We start from the raw sequence: 13,222 nt of genomic DNA on the forward strand, positions 1-13,222 counted from the left end.
CTTCTTTTTTTTAAACATTTATTAATATTCATTTTTAACATGGTTATATGATTCATGCTCCTACTTTCCCCTTCTCCCCCTGCACTCTCCCCACCCATGGCCGATGCACATTTCCACTGGTTTTAACATGTGTCATTGATCAAGACCTATTTCCAAATTGTTGATAGTTACATTGGTGTGGTAATTTCGAGTCTACATCCCCAATCATGTCCACCTCAACCCATGCATTCAAGCAATTGTTTTTCTTATAAAGCATGCATATTTATATGTAGTCTTAATGTGCATATCATTAACCATTCTGTGGCATATACTTTGACTTGACAGTGTCTTACTTTTATTTATCATGTAGATAAACATATTTAACAAAAATAGGTATCGTTGTCTTAGAAAAATGATATGCATGACACATAGTTGGTGCTTAATAAATAATTGTTAATTGATTTTTCCACCTAATATTGGGGCCATCCTTTTTTTTTCCCCTTCCTTTTTATCTCCCTAATAGCCTAAATAAAAGCTGTTTTAGACTTATTGCTCTCCACAGTTCTGTACTCTTTTATCAAATGTTGTGTCTCCTGAACCTGTGCAAATTTGTGTTATTCACATATTATATGTTTTGGACTATAGGCTGTATACAAATTTTGGACTATAGGGTATATACAAGGTGAAGAAGCCCCCCGAAACCCCAGAGTACTATCAGTTGTGGAAGGTTCTTTGAATACATTTAAAAGGCACAGAATAATATTGACATTTTTACACTAGCAAATAGCCCAAATAGCTCTTAAGAGCCCTTATAGAAACTGCTGGGCTGCATCTGTAATTTGGTGATAGCTGATCTAAGTCAGATATTCTTTTTGTAACTGTAATGGTATTTAATCAAAACAAGGGCAGAGAAAGCATAGCAAAAGTGTTCTCAAGCCCTAAGGAAATACAAACTCATGGGACATGATTTCTTAGGGTTGTCTTTATTGGAGGAGACATTTGCCGCAGAGACCTTAATATTTCAAAATTAGGACAATAGGAGACAAAAAAACAGGCTCAGCAGGAACTACACACTGCAGACCAAATTTACAACTTGGGGGCCACCTATTTGTTTGAAATTGTTTGTCTGTGATACAACAGAGTCCATCAATTCTAGATTTGTCTATAAAATCATTCCATAGGTAAGATATTTATTGAAACCCTTTCAGAAATTACCAAAGGAATTTTTCACAAGGGCTTTCAATTCACATTCTACACTGCTCCACTTCCATTTTATCTCCATTTATTTTTACTTTTCTATGTGTATATATAGCAATATCATGGTTTCCAAGTGAGTTTATGTAATTTATACCAACCTAAGAAGTAGAACATTAAAAGTTTGGGCAGCCTTCATAGGTACAAATTAAGTTTGGTAATTGCATGGATATTTAAACATTTGTATACCTATGATATTCTGATTTTGTTTGAACTTGCATTCGTCTTTATACTAGAATCTGATCTGAAAAATCTGATGTCAATTAGAATTATATAACAAAATAATACTAAATAAAAGCTTACAATTATATGTGTTTTAAAAGCTGTTTTCCCAAATTATTTTATTCAGCAATCAATCTCTTAAATACTGCTACTATATTATGATATGCCAGGCACTGTGAGAGATAGAAATAACAGAGAATTAATTTTTACTTTTAAGGAGTTTATATTCTATTAAAAGAGGCAGCATACTGGCGTATTAATATAAACAAAATATAAGATGGAGAGAGGGAGGGCACTTGTAGTTGGTAGGTTCGGGAAAGTGTTTAGAACAGTGATTCTCAAAGTGGGCGCTACCACCCCTGGTGGATGTTGCAGCGATCCAGGGAGGTGGTGATGGCCATAGGTGCATTTATCTTTCCTATTAATTGCAACTAAAATTAAAAAAAATTAATTTCCTAGGGGCTAAGTAATATTTTTTCTGGAAAGGGGGTGGTAGGCCAAAAAAGTTTGGGAATCACTGAGTTAGAAGGTTGAGCCATTTACATTCCCTTCTATGAGAGGGATGTGCAAAGTGAGTTTATTGTAAGCATATGGAATGGCCAACACAAAGGCATAGAGATGGGAGATAAAAGTTTCATGTGTGAGGAACAAAGAGACTGCTGTATTATAGATTTTGCAAAGGGAAGCAGTATATAATGAGGCTGGAAAAAGAGTTTGGGTCAGGTTGTGAAGAGCTTTAAAAGCCAAGTGGATTATATTTTATTCTAGCTATAATAAGGAGCAACTGAAGTTTATTAAGTAGGGATGTGAACTTGTCAGGTATGGACCAGGCTTAAATAAAATTATTTTGGCAATTATTTGGAAGATAGATTGTAATTTGAAGAGATTTAGTAGGGAGACCAAACAAGAGGTCAGTGTTAGAGCCTAGGCATGAGGTGATGAGAGCCTGAATTAAGTTGAGTAGAGAAAAAAGGGTAAGATGTTGAGATAGAAACAGAAGAAACACATGATTGGATATGTGGAAGGCATGAGTTGAAGATTATATCAGAATATGAACTTGAGATATTGGGAAAATGGTGGTTCCTTTAGTAGAAATATAGAAGTTTGGAAGAGGGGGCGAATTTGGGAGAAAAGATGGAAGAATTTAGTTTTGGTTATGTGGAGTTTGATATCTCTAGGATATCCAGATTGAAATGACCCATTGGTAAGTTGGTAATGTGGTCCTATAGTTCAGGGGATAACTAAGGCTGGGTATATAATTTTGTGTATAGAGTTGATAGTTGAACCATGGAAATTGATAGGGTCACCCAGAGAGAGAAATAAAGAGGGAATAGGTCTATGACAGAATCTTGGGGAGCTTCTACAGTTAAGGGGCATGATATGAATGATGAAACAATAATAGATTGAAGTGGAGCAGTTAGACCCGTAAGAATTAAGTCCTTGAGAGAGAAGTGTCATTGAATCCCTTGAGAAGGCAGAATATCCAGGAATAGAAAGGGATCAGCTATATCAGTGCAGCAGATAAAGGTCAAGAAAGATAACTGAGAAACGTCCAGCAAATAGAGATCATTGATACCTTTGGAAAGAACAGTTTTGATTGTGGGAAAAGGATGGTATTACGAAGAGTTGAGGAGTGGAGGAAGTGGGTATAAACAACTTCTTCTAGTCATTTGGCTGAGAAAGGGAGGTAAGATATAAGATAATAGATGGAGGGAAAGTCATAGAGAAATTAGTAATATATTTTTAAGGATGAGGGAGTCTTATGCATACTAAAAGGCATTAGGAAAAAACCAGTAGTCAGGGAAAGATTGAAGATTAGAGGGAAGGAGTGATTAAGATCTACTAGAGAAATTGAAGTCATTAGGATCAAGAGCACATGTCCTTCAACTCTGGCCTTAGATACTTCTGATTGTGTGACCTTGGGCAAATCATTTAGCCTTGATTGCCTAGTCCTTGTTGCTCTTCTGTCTTGCAATTGATACTGAAAGAAGTTAAGGGTTTTAAAAAAAAGCAACACATATCTTGGTCTTGGCAAGGAGAAAAGGGTACTTCATTATTAGAAATTGAAGTAAAGGAGAATCAAGTGAGAGATAATGTCAGAGTTTTTGTTTTTGTTTTAAACCCTTACCTTCTGTCTTAGAATCAGTACTATGTATTGATTCCAAGGCAGAAGAGCAGTAAGAGTAGGCAATGGGGGTTAAGTGACTTGCCCAGGGTCACACAGCTAGGAAGTGTCTAAGGCCAGATTTGAACCTAGGACCTCCTGTCTCTGGGGCTAGCTCTCAATCCACTGAGCTACCCAGCTGCCCCCTCAAAGGGGTTTTGAGATGAAGGGAGGAGAGAATGGGCTCACTTTTCTCAGTAAAGTAAGAGGTGAGGTGCTCAGATGAAAAGGGAGGCTGATGACTAGTGGGAAAAGAGGAAGTTTGGAATAGTTTCTGTGAAAAGTGAGATAGACCATCCATTAGGGAAATATAAAAGGATTGCCTTGCTCCAGAAAGCCCTGTTGGTTAGATTACATTAATGTACTGTATTCAGCATGGTTGTGTGACTTTCTCTAGCTTTACTCAGTAGCTTGTGAATAGAAGTAGAAGATGGAGATGTGGGAGTAATTTAGGCCTAGGGTTAGGTAAGGGATGGGTGATGGTAGGACAGTGGGGTAAGAGATTTGGGAATATGGAGTTGAATTATTAGAATTCTAAGTTCCAGCCTGGGAAGATAGGAAAATCAAGTCAAAGCAGATTAAGTGGCATCAGGAACTAATGTGATTTGGAGGGATTGGAGGCAAAGAATATTTAGGAGAGAAGAGGCATAACAGGAAATGAAATGATAGGTGATGGTCAGATAGAAGAATGTTAGAGATTTTGTTTAAGAAGATAGAACATTTGTTCTGTGGTTAAATGGTGAAATGTAGTTTCTTATCATCCTTGTGTTTCAGTGATGGAGTGGAGAATTCAGTTATAGGCTTTAAGGAGTTTGAGGAATTGGGAAGGTAAGGTGTTACCTGGGGGACTAGTAGATAATAGCCACCATGATTTGTATGTGGGAAAATTTTTAAATAGTGAATTTGAAATGAAAAAGAGGTGAGTTTTCTAATTGGTGGTGGAAAAAAGAGAATCTGGAAATGGCAGTGAAATAAGCAAGAAATGTTTTGATTCTCTCTCCAAAACCTGTGTGTTAGTGGGTGAAAGTGAAAGTACATTTGGGGCTGGAAAGAATGACCAAGAATGCAGTGTCATCTGGGAAAAGCCAGGACTCAGAACAATTGGATGGAAAGCTTATGAGAAGGTGACATCAAGAAAGAAAGGAATTAATTCTGACAATAATTTACATTTACATAGTACTTTATAGTTTATTACATATAATTCTTCAATAATTCTGAGAGGTAAGTAGCAAAAACTGTTTTCAGTCAATGGAGAATTGGAGATAACAAGAGCTGCTTATATTTTTATATTATTTAAGATTTAGAAAACTTCTTACCTATATGGCCTTAATTTTATTACAGCTTTGTGTTCGGGAGGGGAGGGGGAAGATATTTCCATTTATAGATGAGAAAATATTTCAGAAAAATTACAAATCTCTGTTGGGAAGGACCTTAAAGGCCATTTAGTGCCACCTCTACTTGTATAAGAATCTTCTTCAAGACATTCATCAAGTATCTATTATATGCTTGGTGCTGGGGATAACAAGACAAAAGAAAGTCCTTGACCTTGACTGACTTATGTGTTACCCTGCATGGTCATCTTGGGTACTGTTCTTTTTGTCAGTGTCACTAAAACTAAACTGACCCAGTTTGGGATTGATTTTTTGTTTTGGTCACTTCGTCTTTCTAAATGTAGTCTAAAAGAACATTGGCTTTTTTGGCTGTTCTGCCTGAATGGCATTCCACCAAAACCCTCAAATCTTTCTTATGTGAAATAATATCTAGCCAAATTCCTCCATTTGATACTTGATATATATATTTTTCCTTTTTTGGGGAAATTTATTTAAAAATTGCTAATAAAGCAAAACAGCAGGATTTTTTCTCTCAATTAGGCCCAGCTTCTAGCCAGGAGACAGCCCGGTACATGATTCTTTCTGTATTTCTGGATACCAGTAGCCAAACATTGTTCCCTTCTGTTGAATGTTAAGTCAAGGGAACAGGCAGTTATTAGGATGCTACTATGTGTGCCAGGCACTATACTAAGTGCTACAGATAGACAAAAACAAAATATGATTCTTGTCTTCAATGAGCTCACAGTCTAACCTATAGGTTAACCCAAAGTGACATCCATTATATTGATTATATTTATCTAGCTGGCAAAGGAATTCAAAGTAAACAAATTAGAAAAATAACTTTACTGAAAGAATAAGCCTTGTCATAAATAAGCTTGTGCCCTTTGGGCAGAGAGGAGGGGGAAGCAAGGGAAGACCAGAATGCACAGAATGATGCTTTTTGCTACCTCTACCTCTCTTATTGAAGAAAAGTATATAGTAAGCTATAAAGTACCATATATTTTATTTGTTTGTTTGTTTGTTTTTTAAGGCCCTTACCTTTTGTCTTGGAATCAATACTCTGTGTTATTAGCTCCAAGGCAGAAGAGTGGTAAGGGCTAAGCAATGGGGGTTAGGTGACTTGCCCAGGGTCTCACAGCTAGTGTTTGAGGCCAGATTTGAACCCAGGACCTCCTATCTCTAGGCCTGGCTCTCAATCCACTGAGCCACCCAGATGCTCCCCTCTATATATATTTTAAACCCAATCATCAGGCTTTACATTTCTTCCTATTATATTTCATCTTCTTAGATTTGGCTCAACGTTCCAGCCCACTAAGATATTTTTGATCCCAGCTGTCACACTGACATGTTAGCCTGAGACTTTTCATGATCATATAAATAATAAATGTCAGAGTTTGAATTCAAATCCAAATCTTCTGACTCTTTAGTCCGAGGTTTTTTGATTTCCTCTTCATAAATAGGACGTGAAGTGGAAAAGACCTTAGGGTTGTAGCCCAGAAAATGTGTGACCTTGATAAAGGCATTTAACTTATTTCATCATCATCTTTAATGAGGGTATTGCATTATATGACCTCTAAGGTCCCTAAGATCTTATGATCCTATGATTCCTATATATTTTCCCTTTTAAGTTCTGAACACTAACAGTAAAAATATACTAAACATAGATCAGCTTGTCAATAATTCACTCTTTACCTCCTTCTGATTTCCATGATTGCACATTCACATATGTATAAGTGCATATTTTTAAAAGATATTTTACATTTTATAGTGCTTAACTGCTGCCCAGGAGAAGGGCTGGCTGTAGAGAATGAGTTGAACACCTACTACTGTCAACTTTTTTTGATTTCACCAATACAATAATCTAGAAAGTACACGAGTGGGAATTGGCTGCTATTCTTTATACTCTCCTGCCATCTAGTGGCATTTTCATTTCCAATTGCTGTGAAGTGCAAAAACTTGAAGTGTGGGACAAGAAACTAGACATTTTTGGTCAACAAAATTTCATTTCCTCCTAGTCATGGGAGGGCAGCAGAGACACAAAAGGCTTCGAGTGAAAAGGCCACGTGTGGGCATTGTAGAGTAAGGATCAAGAAAGGTTTTTTCAAAGTAATAAATCAACTTCATATTACATTAGAAACAGAAAAATTAAAGCACATCTAGGCCATGGAGCAAGATAACTTTGTGTCATGAACTTCTCAGAATGTTTTTAAATGCAAAAATAAGATCTACAGAATTGCCAAATGAAAAAGAAAAAAAAAGGCAACTAATTTCATGGATCCAGAGCCATAGAATGGAAGGTGTCTCAGAAATGAGTAGGTCCAACCTCTCATAGTGAGACTTTTTACTTCTTTAACAAGATCCAAGAGCACCTTCTGTGTTCTGGACTTATTTATCATTGACAATAACTCTTACCACCACCACCACCCATAATAATAATAATAATAATGATAACAAGCTTTAAGGACCAGTTCTCTGTTAGGCATTGGGAATGTAGTATTGGAATGAAACAACTCTGCCTTTTAGGAGCTTACATTCATATTTAATCTATCTACAGGATATTAATAACACTCAGTGTGTATAGTTGACAAATGTTTACGGGTCATCTCATTTGAGCTTCACAGCAGTCTGGTGAAGAATTAAGTCCTGCAAGCCTTATTAGCCCTAAGTTTTTTAGATGAGGAGATTGAGGCTCAGAGGAGCAGTTGATGAACTAAGTTTAGTTACATAACTAGGAAGAAACAGGGGTGGGATTTGAACCAGATTTATAAGACACCACTCTCCCCTACAGTATTAATTGTATTTTTAAAAGGTCTTTTATGAGTATACATGATTTCTACCTGCTTAAGAGATGAAGTAATTATAATCTTTTGTGTCTTCATTAATAAATATTTTCAATTTAATTTAGACCAATTACTAAGAAAACTTTTTCTTCTCTTTCATACTGAGAACTTCTCTGATATAGTTTAGCATCAGGTTTTTGTATTGTTCTTTTACAGGTCAAATAATTTATCACCTAGATGTTTATCTGTCACTACCTATGTGACCTTGATCTTTTTGGGCCTCTGTTCCTTCAGTTTTTTGAAATGAAATTGTTGTTAGATGGCCCGAGTCCTTCCATCTCTTAACTCTGTGCTCCTATGGTTGTTACTTTGACTTCCCATGTCCATTTCTTCATTCATAAAGTAGGGTTGGTGATGTTTTGTGATGTTTCAGGGACACAGGGCTCAAGTGCAAAGTGTTTTAGGTGAAAACAATTACAGAATGGAAGGGGCATTGACGTGAGAGGCAGTGTGATCTAATGTAAAGATCATTTGCCACTGTTGGCAATAACTGGCAATGTGACCTTGACAAAGTCACTTAATTTTTCTCTGGATCTGTTTCTTCACCTCTAAAACGAGGGGACTGGACAGGTGATCTCAAAGCTAAAGCTAAGTTTTTTCATTGTCTTTAAGATTTGGTTTCTCTGCTGTGTTTCTCATTGTTTGAAGGATGTTAATACAGTTAGTCTCATTCATACTTTTTACCCATATTCTGATGCTCCAGTAACCCCCTCATTGACATTAGAAAAGATAGGGGAGCAGTTTTGCAGCTTAGAGAATTTGATTGCACATGTATCTGACATTCAATGCATAGGTATATAACAAATGATGCACTGGTGATTTTTTTTGTGACAGATAATGGTTTCATATTAATTTCAATGATTCCTTTCATTAAAGACTAATGAAAAACTAATCATTCATTTTAGTCCTTTAAATTAGATGGCAGATGATAGGCTTGTTACTCTTTTATAAAAATGGCAAAACTGAGATCATAAAATCATATGATCTTAGGATTGGAAGGGCCCTTAGATTGTGCTGCCCACATCCTTCATCTTACATGTGAGTAAATTGTGGCGCAGAGAAGCTAAATTACTTTCATATAGACCAGTTTTGCTATTATTGATTGGGTAGCTTGGATCCAGGATGAAAACCTCCTCATTCTGATGGATTTCAAAGGAGAGCCAGCATCTGTGAGAATTTATTTGGCACCATCATCCATACAGAGCTTACTATTCAAATGAATAAATGTTCCAAATAGAAATGAGTTTGTGAAGCCTTGTATTATGTGTGTGCGGAAATTAATTCCTTATACATTGTCATAGTTTGCTCTAAGCTTAGTAAAAGACTGATCTAATCACTGATTTTTTTTTCCCTCTACAGGTAACTGTCCTATTTTGTATTTCTCAGCATTAGGGGAGGGGAATTATATTAGTTGGGCTCCCAACTTGTCATTATTCTTCTCTTGCACTATTAAGCAGAGTTCATTTTTATTGGTTTAACTATTCAAGGGTTGTCACCATCTCTGCTTCATGGCATCACCCTGGGAAATGGTTTTTACCTAAAAAAGGAAATGGCAGAAGGTTTATTCAGTTCTCAGAAAATTGTTATCAAAGAGATTTTGTCCCCTGAGTCATTTTTGCCTTTGTGGGCCACATTGAAACATGCCATTCAGCAAGGGATATTTCTCACCACCTCCCATCATCGAGTGTAGGATACTTTATAGAACTTCATCTTGATGAATGAGAAACACACCATATGTCCTAAATTGTATTTTTATTCCTCTAAATTTAAGAATTTTTCCTTTGACTGAAATAACTTTCATCAATCTGGTCCTATTAATTAGCATTTCCTGGGGAATAGGGAAGTGGCCAAAGTTGGTAAATTTTCATTCAATACACATTTATTCGTTTTCTGAACATTTATTGGTCTTCTTTTCACTTCTGGGAGTCTTGTAGCTTTTTATTCAGACAGCAGAACCCTGAACTACATGTGCGATCTCAACAGCCTATATTAGCCTTTGAATCCCTTCTGGTCTCATAACTTCAGTAACAGTTAACCTTTTCACTTCAGCCATATTATTTTTCTTTACGTTCTTTTTCTCACACTCAAAACAAGTAAGTAGGACTTCCTTGCATTTGGGATTCATCTCTTTGGAGGTTCTTTTTGGTACTTTCCTTCCTTGCAAACTGCTACCATGTGCCAGTGGATACAGTTGCACACCAGGGCTGAATTACATCTACTGCCCATAATTGAGATGATAGGACTTGTCTTCATCCTTTGGGGATTTTTCATTTAGAGCAGGGGATTTGGTGGATCATCTGTAGCCCCTAAAAGATTTTTTAAAAGAATTTGGATATCTATTTACCTACATTCTGTTATTGTTTTTCAGGTTTTCACTTCATGGTTTCCTCGGATAGAAAGAACATCAGCTTGAGGATAAGCAGATTTTCATACTTCAGACTTAAAACTTACTGCAGACATCATTTTATTTTGAAAATTGAGGTGGGAAATACAGGAGAGATTCTCTGCCCATCTTTTTTTCCTCCGAAGTACTTTGTAATGAGCATTTAACACCATGACCTGTCATTTCCTCATTGTAATAACTTGTTTGCCTTCCAAATAAAATGCTTCTTGTTAAGTCCTCCTTGTGCTTTGGGCTTTGTTTTTATTTTAATCTGGTATTGGAATCCCTTGCTTTTATATGATCCTCATAGCAAAGACTTAATAAGCTGACACTATGCAGTGTATAATGAGTCCATCAAAACCTGGTTTTCAGTAAGTGTAATTGAAATTGGTAAAAGGCTATACTACTGGTGCCCTTGGAAAACAAATCTTTTGTCATCTTTGAGAAGACAATCTCTTGATAATTCCTTAGATTTTTTTTAGTGGCAGTCCCTGATTTTATGATAAAAGACATCCCAGGAAACCCAGTTATAAAGTAGTCTGGAATGAATTGAACTGGCTAAATTAAGGTTGTGTTCATCACCCAAGGGAATGAGTAAAAGTGGGAGGAAGTGAAGTGCAGGTATCAGTAGGGAATGGTGGAAGAGGCAAATTCTCTGGTGTGTTATACTTTCCAAAAGTACTTCCAAATATTATCTAACTCTCATGACTCTGAGTTAAACACATTCTGATAAATAAAGAGATTGGAGGCTTAGAGTTAAATGACTTATCCAAGTTTCTGGGAAGAGCCAGGACCAGAACCCAAGCCCCCGATTCTTCTCTAGGGATCTTCCCCTTGCACCATGTTAGACAAACCATACTGTTATCCCTAGGCCCTTTGCAGAAGAAGCAAGATATACTGAAGATTCCACTTTTAAAACTTGAACATTGTAGCTAGGTAGCCTGTGTTGAGAATAAGATTGAGAGGCTCATATGGTGGTTAAATAGCTTTCATGTGGTCTCTGGCTTGTTTATAGAGGTCAAATAGGGTAAAAGCAGTGCCTTGGACAGAAATGGCTTTTAGTACTATATTCCTACTGAAACCTGAATTTAATTAGGAATGACAGAAATAATATTAGGTGTGCCCATTATTCTGAAATATGAATGCCTCTTAGGATTGTTCTGGCCTTTTCTCTCTCTTCATTTTCCCTTGGTTAAGTATGTATGCAGATGACTCTAAAATCTAGATATCCATCTATGATCTTCAATATTTCAGTACTAACAACATCAACTGCCTTTTGTATGTGGGGGTCATAGGATTTACAGCTGAATGGGACCTTTTAGAACATCTAATCCATTGTTTTTACAGATGAAGAAACTAAAGCCGAAGGAGGGGAAACTTTGTAGCACATATATAGTGGAAGAGTTGTAATTAAAACCCAGGTTATTTGATTCCAGATCCGGAGATTTTGTCAATACATCAAACTGCCATAGCTCTACCTGGGTGTCTCTAGCATCTCAAAAATCCCACCTGTTCAAAACTCCCCACTCCTCTAAGCTTCCCAAATCCCACTATCCTAGTACCCTGAGTTAATTATTGCTAATGTGGAGTCAACCTCTGCAACATGTCTTGAATCTGTATCCTGTGCCCTATCAGCACCCTTTAATCTAGTTCAAAGCATCATTACCTATCAATGGGCTATATAATAGCCTCCTAATCCAGTCTCCCTTTCTCTTTGTAGCTGCCAAGGCACAGAGGCCTGACCATATCACTGCTTGCTCAGAAATCATCAGTGGGTTTATTGCCTCACAGATGAAATGTGTACTTCCTAGCTTGCATTTAAAGCTTTCAGACAACTTTTTAGGCATTTCATATTCCTCCATTTCATTGCATCCTGTATTCTCCTCCCTAAATGATTCAACTTGCTGCTTCTCACACGCAATATTTCATAATTTTTGTCTCCTTGTTTGTGTATAGGCTGTCCTTTGTGCCTAAAATGCACTCTCCACCTCTGCCTCCTCTGACCCCTCCAGGACCAGCTCAGCTATCACCTCTTACACAGAGCCTTTCCTGATCTCTCTACATTAGTGCTTTCTCCCACCTTAAGTTACCAAATCATACTTACATTACAGAAAGTCTTCAGTTACCACCACAGAATGTAAGCCCCTTGAAGGCAGGTACTATCTAGTTTCTTTGCATCCCTAGCACCTAGTTTGTTAAACACTTTACACAAAGAAAGTACTTAAATGTTTGTTGAATTGGCCTTTTCTATTTTTTCAGCAATTGCCTGCTTTGGGGCCAAACTGGGGAAAAACACCTTGTGGGGGATGTAGGGAGGAATGCCTTCTGGGATGCTTTGAGTCTGAGGAGGAGACTGAAATAAAGCTATCTGTGGCTATGGATGGCTGCTTTCTGTGTTTACTTGGGTCCTTCTAATTAGATTAATCTCTGGAAGTAACAGCAGGTGGGTGATGTCTGATTTAAAATTTGGTTAACAGCGCTCTCCCTTAAAAATGAAGCATGTCCTTTCCACTCCAGTGGGAGGGAATTTTGCTCCAATTCGTTCTTTGGGTTGGGCTTAATGTATACACCATAATGCTGAAGTTTGTTTCTCTTTATGGAATACGGTGTCCATGTATCAAATACATGTTATCTTCATCTTCAATTCCCTGGCAACCTGGAATAGTGGAAAGAGCACTGTATTTTGAATCTGAGGATTGCCAGTGCACATAGTAGGTGCTTAAATGTTTGTAGAATTGGCTTGGATCCTGGCTTTGCTACTTGGTATGTGTATCTCATTGGGGAGAACATTTTACCATTCCTGGCTTCAGGAATTTAAATTTAAACATTTTTAATTTAATTTTAATCCCTTTTAATTCCAAATCCTGAGATCTTGGTTTTGCATTTTTACATAGGGACTCAAAATTTTATTGAATGTTGAAAATACTGATTTTAAAAATTTTATATTGGCAGGGAACTATGACCTTTCATTTCCTGTTGTTTTTGTTGTTCTCTGTCTCCAGCCCAGTACCTCTATAGGGTGGGTTTATTTTTGTTTAGCGTTCTCTCT

At 37.0% G+C, this 13,222-nt stretch overlaps 1 protein-coding gene across 1 annotated transcript in view; it reads left to right on the top strand.

Annotated features, from left to right (window-relative positions):
- DAD1 (defender against cell death 1) overlaps positions 1-10,413 on the top strand; it is a 32,057-nt gene extending 21,644 nt beyond the window's left edge. Inside the window, exon 3 of the mRNA XM_044665269.1 lies at positions 10,159-10,413. The gene's annotated coding sequence lies outside the window, so the exon portion shown is untranslated. The remainder of the gene's footprint in view (positions 1-10,158) is intronic.
- Positions 10,414-13,222: the final 2,809 nt, after the last annotated feature.

This window comes from Gracilinanus agilis, chromosome 2 (genome assembly GCF_016433145.1).
Source record: "Gracilinanus agilis isolate LMUSP501 chromosome 2, AgileGrace, whole genome shotgun sequence".
Taxonomy (NCBI): Eukaryota; Metazoa; Chordata; class Mammalia; order Didelphimorphia; family Didelphidae; genus Gracilinanus; species Gracilinanus agilis.